At 31.9% G+C, this 7,506-nt stretch overlaps 1 long non-coding RNA gene across 2 annotated transcripts; it reads right to left on the reverse strand.

Annotated features, from left to right (window-relative positions):
* Window positions 1-1,617: 1,617 nt before the first annotated feature.
* On the reverse strand, window positions 1,618-5,411 carry LOC111717381 (uncharacterized). 2 transcript variants are annotated; one of them, XR_002768770.1, is made up of 5 exons: window positions 3,927-5,411; window positions 3,286-3,346; window positions 3,050-3,162; window positions 2,631-2,710; window positions 1,618-1,743 (listed from the first exon to the last, which is right to left on the reverse strand). It is a non-coding gene; the product is annotated as an uncharacterized LOC111717381 (long non-coding RNA). The 2 variants fall into 2 exon arrangements; XR_002768769.1 differs by lacking the exon at window positions 3,927-5,411 and having other exon boundaries at window positions 3,286-3,418.
* Window positions 5,412-7,506: the final 2,095 nt, after the last annotated feature.

Here is a 7,506-nt window from a genome sequence, read left to right on the forward strand (position 1 = left end):
GAATGCATTGAAAGAATTTCATAAATGTCGCCTTGAACATTTATAATGGGTTTTGCCGCTGAAAATTTTATAACTAGAAGCATAGTATCCCAAAGCCTAAAACTTAAGACAGGGTATTTTTGTGAAAACCAGTTTTGAAACCCCGGTTTCACGAATGGGGTTTGGCAGTTTTGTGGATATCAATATTTTTGTTATAATATTATTTAATTTTACTTTCTTAATATTCTGCATTTTTATAAAATCTCCTAATTTTAAAAGGAAACTAAGGAGTTTCGTTCAACGATATATTCTTTTAAATTTTGGTAATTGTACGGAATGTACTGAAGCTGTCGTATATTTTCTCAAGCTGTCATTCTACAGAGGAAGCTGCTTGAAGCTTAAAGAGATATATGTAGGCAAGAAATATATAGACCAGGAACCGCCATAACTTGATAAATAAACTTGTTTTTTTTGGACTGTAATATCACATCAGCACTTTAGTCCTTTCCCTTTAACTTCTGTGGGGGCACTGGGTTTGTTTACATTCCTCCCACAGTGTACAGTACACAATTTGCATATATCTGAGTTCCTGTATATGTTTCTTTTATGTAGGTTACTAAAACAACATAAAAATTTCTTTGTTGAAAGTGGTTTTTTTTCGATTGCGAATTTTTTTGTCTCTTTTTTTTTGTAAAAATAAATAAAAAGTAATGAAATATGCGTGGACTGTGGAGACATCTTTTAAGAGCTCTATGTACATATTTAATCAAAAAATATATATTTGCGGCATTCTATTATCAGTAGATTTAGAAAAAAAAACGACATTTAATAAATTATCCGATGTATTCTATATTTAGGGTTTAATTGTACATATTTTTACATTGAAAACCATGCACGTGCATTTAACGGTTCTGTCAATATTCCAGAGAGCTGTGAATTTCGATTACAATTTGAGCCATTAAACATTATATTTTAGCCTTTTTTCTCAATAAATTTTTTGTCGGCATATGCATTTTGAATGAAAAAGTCAGGAATATACAAACCTGTAAGGTTATAGATTATTGAATTGTAGACCAAAACACGTTTGATTTCAAATAAAAGAAACCGAATGCTTCTCACTCTACTCTGTAGAATAGGAAGACGACATTAAAGCAAAACTGAAGTCCATAACATGATGTTACAAAGCAAATAAATTTACTTCTAAATAATTTAATACATTATTAAATAAAATGGGTCTGTGTCTCATGTTTATTTAACTATTTTTACTATTTAAAGCCACAACTTGGGTCTGACAGTTGATTTCCTATTCTAGAGTTTTCTGTTTATCACTGCATGTAGTTTGATGGTTTAAAAAATCATATTAAAAGTCGCAAAGAAGCTTTTGCTTGAAAAATTACCGGAAAATATCTTTTTAGGGAGAAATATAAATTTCCTCCTTAAATAACAGAAACAAATGGAAAAAATTTGGTTAAAAGAAATGGATCCAAGATCAGATCTGAGTAACTGATAAACACTCAAACTCGACTTTCTAATCCTTAAACGTTAAATACCTTCAAATTTTAGATAATAGAGTCAACAAATAGGTATATTCCTAGAGAACGATTTTTGAANAATAACATAACTATTTTCATGTAAAGATGATAATGCCTCATTTACAAGGGTACCTTTGAATCGTTGATCTGATATAATGTGTGGAAGATAAAAGCCATTAATCATTCAGTAAATCTAAAATCAGGCACTGCATTCTTCAGGACAGGATTGTCCCTGAAAAGATCTAATTAAAATTAAATATTTATAATTTTGTTGTAAAAAATGTTAACAAATAATTGTTATGAGAAAAATCTTATCTCATTTTTGAAAAATATTATTATTTTCAAAAGTAAAATTCAATCATTTAACATATGTAAGTGTAAGAAAATCATGATTTTGACAATTACATAATGTAGATTTCAAGATTAAGGCAAAATACAGAGGTTTGGATGTTATATTGTATTGTCCTGGTCTTTAATGTATCATAATATATTAAGAAATATATTTAGAGCAGAATATAATTTTATTTTACCTAACAGTTTAAAAGAATTTGTTATTCTTTAAGTATTAACAAGTATATACTAATTAAAAAAAACATTATCTCAAATAAAGCAATCATGGAAATAGTGGAAGTAATATAAAATTGGATACTTTGTAATGTTAAAGATAAAAGTATAGTTTCCCAACATAGTTGGGTTGTCAAGTTGACTTAAAGGGAGTGTTAGCGAAAAATGAAAGGGGATATAGGCTTAATGCAATAAAAAAGCGTTTTTGATCGCTACTAATCTTACTTCTATCTGTTGTGTCTATAAGGAGAAAACTGATAAAAACATCTTATACCGAAGAGCGTAGCGCCCATACAAATTGAGGGAGTTGGAACATACGACTTAGACCATACCCTATACCCCCTATAGCCTATACCCCCTATAGCCTATACCCCCTTTCATTTTTTGTGAACACTCCCTTTAAGGGAGAAAAATAAAAAAATTAAAGAAAAATAACATTTTTATAGTGAGTATAAACTATATTTTCAGAGATTATTACTATAGGATCAGTACAGTGTTATGTCTGTTTCCAGAAGAGCTACTGGGAATTTCAGGGACAAAGTTTGTAGTATCTACCTGAGCATTGTAGTTCCAGGATACAGGTTTTGTGAAGCAGACATATAACTGTAGTCAATCAATCATTCAATAACCTCAACCTATTCAAATTCCTATCAGGCCAATAGTTGTTAATGAATAAATTTTGCACCAAACAAAGCAACTAAATTAATATTATTAATAAAATGATATTATCTGCCAACTTATTGTAATTAAGGAAAGATTAAAAAAAATGTCATAACATGTTATTATAAATATTGTCAGTATGATAATCATTAATTAGCTTAATACTCACAATCAATATATAAGAAAAGCTGGGTGCACAAGCTGTTTAAACATTAGTTAATTAATTATAAGGAAATGATATGATTAACTTTGTTAATGGGAGTTTAGACTTAATTCAAAATCTTTAGACAGGCATGTTAAAGTCACAATTGTACCTGAAATTACAGGGACAAATCTTCACTGGCAGAATAAAACCCCTTCTATTCAAGACATTCTTATTCCAACTGTAACCATTGGGCCAGAGTTTAGATGCAGCAAGTATTATTCACTAAATCAATACATGAATGAAAACTAAATCAGCTCTTGTTGAAGTAATCTTGAATCAAAGAAACAAATGAATTGTAATAGGATAAAAATTTATTTTAATTGATAGAGAATATTTTCACCATACCTTTAAACTAGTAATTAGTTGAGTGCATCCAAGTTCCATTACTGTGAGAGATAAGATACTTCTTCAGTACAGGGTTGTACATGAAAAATTTAAATAAACTTTTAAATTTTAAATTTTGTTTATACATATTTTAAGAAAGAATTAATATGGATTATAAACCTAAAAATTAGTTATACAAATGAATTGATATTATTTTAAGAAAAGAAGGAATTAAAAAAATTTAGGAAAAAGTCAATTTTCATCCAGTTTAACTGGAGAAAAAAAATGATTTAAGAGTTCAATAAAATTCAGGTTTATTGGCTTACAGTTGATAGTTTTTTTGAATATTGATTAAAGGGATAATTAAGATACAATATACTCTGCAGATTTCCAATGCATTGTTAAACTGAGTATTAATAACAGTTATAATATAGAAAATGTTCTTTTTCATTGAATGATTAATTAAGTGAGGACATACAATTTTTATAATAATTATTTCAAATCAATTAATTAAGGAATTTGTATTAAACATAAAAAACTAAAAATATTCAATAAAGTTTTAAACCACTGGATGATTTATAAAATATATTAGTTAGAGAAAAGCTTGATTATAACTTGAAATGTGACCATGATTATTAAAATGATATGTCACAAGTAATTACCTTCAATAGAGATTATTGATGAGTTGTGTAAAGTTGACACGAGTTAGCAGAGGAAGTATACCTAGTAGATCCTTGATGTATGGGTAAAAAATAAAGTTAATTTATGTTTTAAGCTTATATACGCTTGATTCACTTCTAAAACATGAATGGTAAAAATTGTGATTGCAAAGTCATGGTTTGAGGAGTAGGGTAACCCTCTTTTCCTCAAACCACTGTTTACAAACACAACTACTTACTATCCATGTTTATTAGCACAGAAGGATACCCATTGTTACACCACTGAACCAAACAATAGGTATCCCCGCTTAAAGAGCAACATGCTAACTTATTTATAATGGAGGTCCAGTGGTTGTGAATTTTGAATGTCTTTGTCCATTAATAATTGTAAGAATAGTTAGATAAAACTTATGAATATAGCAATAGTAATTTGAGTGAAAAATTAAATTAAACTTATAATTATGAGAAAGAAAAAATATAATGGGAACCAGTTGATCTGACAAAACATGGATTCCCCACCAATTATTGGTATTAAATGACCTAGGAATCCATGTTCATCTAACTCAGACCAACTGATCAAACCATATGTCCAGGGACATATGCTTTGAAGAAATGGAGGTCATTACCTTATAGAAAATTTGGTGCCATGTTCCCAGTTCCTACTAAATTCTATCCGCAGGGTCAGTAGCTCCCATCACAACAAACACCAGCCCTAAGGAGCTACCCACCTTTTATTATACACGGATAGTTTAATGGTGTGGGTTCTTTTTGAACTCCACCCGTTACTGGTGTTACAATATATTTTAAAAATTCTTTTTTTTTTATTTGTTAAATGATAAAATATTTAGAAATAAAGTATTACTTATAGGAATATCAATATCATTTAGTTTCTTTAAGTTTTTTTTATTTAATAAAAATCTTAGGAAGAATTTTAAAGTGTTTTTAGACTTAATTATTAATTATTTTAGAAATAATTTATATATCATTGGAGATTAATTTCAAGTATTTGGTTAATTAGGAAATAACAAAAACCGTTGGTGAGGTTAGGTTATATCTTGATTACCCACAGCATATTAAAAGAATCATCAAAATACTGAAAAAAAGTTATTTTCAGAAAAAAACAAAAACACTGATGACTATGTAGTTGGAAAAGATATTACATCTAATCTACACTCCCCAGTGCAATAGTAGCCAGAGCCTAATACTAACAATATTCAAAGTAGTGGAAGACATACACACTGAAAGTTAATCAGAGTTAATTTCCATGGATGACAGATTTTCAAGGTCAAACATATTTTAAATAATGATTAAAGATTGTCATGCAATTACAATTAAAATAATAACTGGAGGAGGACAGTACAGCAATGTATAGATGTGTGTCCTGCAACTACAGCTATAAAAATAGCAATAGCAGAAATCTGACACTACTGCTTATCATTTGTCCTCCTACTACAGTTACATTAGTAGGAACATAAATTGCTCCAATTAAAAGATTTTAATCTAAATATATATCCAAGAAATAAACTAATGATTATTTAAGGTTACAAAGGGTGAAGAAGAAGTAGACTATTTACCATAGGAGTTAATGTTTAATTTAATTTTATACTGAGTGTAGAAACGGGGGGGTCTTAAAATTGCTTTAAATTCAATTAAAAAGTATTCATTGTAAATTCATTTTCAGTATATGGGTAATCATGAAACAAATACCGATGGTGAGGCTTCTGTTATTTGCTGATTACCCATAGCATAATCAAAGAATTGCCAAAATAATGAAAGAAATAGCTACTTAATAAAAAAACAAACAAAAATAACAAGACACTGAAGATAATGAAAAGATGAAACTTTTGCTGTGTGTGACAGAAAAAATAAGTTGCTTACTACTGAAGTTGGAAATATACATTGTAAATTAATTTTCAATATATGGGTAATCATGAAACAAATACCGATGGTGAGGTTTCTGTTATTTGCTGATTACTCATAGCTAATCAAAGAATTGCCAAAATAATAAAAGAAATAGCTACTTGATAAAACAAACAAAATTAACAAGACACTGAAGATAATGAAAAGAAGATGAAACTTTTGCTGTGTGTGACAGAAAAAATAAGTTGCTTACTACAGAAGTAGAAAATATACATTGCAAATTAATTTTCAATATATGGGTAATCATGAAACAAATACCGATGGTGAGGCTTCTGTTATTTGCTGATTACCCATAGCATAATCAAAGTATTGCCAAAATAATGAAATAAATAGCTATTTAATAAAAAAAGAACATAACACTAATGACTATAGTTGAAGAAAATACTACATTTAATTACAAAGTGTTTTCTGCAGTCCCAACTACAATAGTAGTCAGGGCAGGACACTAATAATATCCGAAAAGGTTTGATCTGCATCCAGGCTACATAAGTAGCCAAAGAGAGACACAGGGAAAGTTAGTCAGAGTCAACTTCCATGTCTGACTGATCTTCAAGGGCAAGATGGGCTAGCTCTTGCTCAAATTGCTCCTGCCTGGCTTGCTCCATAACAAGTTTGGCTGCCTCCTCCTGTTTCATGGCTTTAAACTGTACAGATGCAGCTATAGTTTGAAAGCGCTTGAAAGGGGGCATCTTTCTGAGAGCCAGATTAGAACGAGATCGAACCCTGGTGAGTGCAGTGTAGGTGAGCCCAGGAGAAAATTCACTGCTCCCAAGGTCGATGAGGACATCGTTCAAGGTCTGGCCCTGGCTCTTATGGATGGAGAGTGCATAGCCAGGCAGGAGGGGCAACATAGTCCGTGACTGGCTCTTTTTACGAACCAGCCAGCTGCGAGTGATAACACCCACTGGATACACATTGGGCACATCAGGGAGACAGCTCTCTCCCCTGAACTCATCAAACTTGACAAGGACTGTCGGAAAGGGGTCCTCTTCAGAGATAAAGATGATGGCCACCACCGTACCCATGGATCCATTGGTTAAACCTTGGTCCAGGCAAAGGTTGGCTGTGAGCATGACTCGCATGTCTCTACAGAGGACAAGATTGGTGGGGAGTCCACCAGCACTGGATGAGTCCAGACTAGCACAGGAGACTGGGTCATTGACTGAAGAAATGAGAAGACGGGGTGTTCCACAACCCATGATTTTGTCTCTGTTGAAGGCAGAATAATCTGCCTTTACAGCACACAAAAGGGTAGCTGAGTTGGAGAACCTGACCTGATCTGCTGTGGACAGATTGTCAATGAAACGGGCCTCTAAAACAGCATAGCTAGCTGCATCTACAACACCCTTGACATACTGGTCCAGGAGATGTTTAAAAGGTTCATCGTCAGCCTGCCGTTGCAGCACAGTGAGAATGATGGTTTTGTTGAATGCCTTGAAACATTCCAAACCAGCACGCTGAATAGCAGTGGTATTTCTGCGGGGTGCAGCATATAGACAAGTGTCCATTACTGGGTTCAGCTGTTTAAAGTCCCCCATTAGGAGGACTGAAACCCCACCAAAGAGCTGTTCGGTATTGCAAAAGATTTGCTGCATGCGCCTATTGACAAGGGACAGTGCACGAGCTCCAACAAATGATTTCTCATCAATGATAAGCAGCTTGA

The sequence above is a fragment of the Eurytemora carolleeae genome, unplaced genomic scaffold (assembly GCF_000591075.1).
Source record: "Eurytemora carolleeae unplaced genomic scaffold, Eaff_2.0 scaffold2558, whole genome shotgun sequence".
Classification (NCBI taxonomy): Eukaryota; Metazoa; Arthropoda; class Copepoda; order Calanoida; family Temoridae; genus Eurytemora; species Eurytemora carolleeae.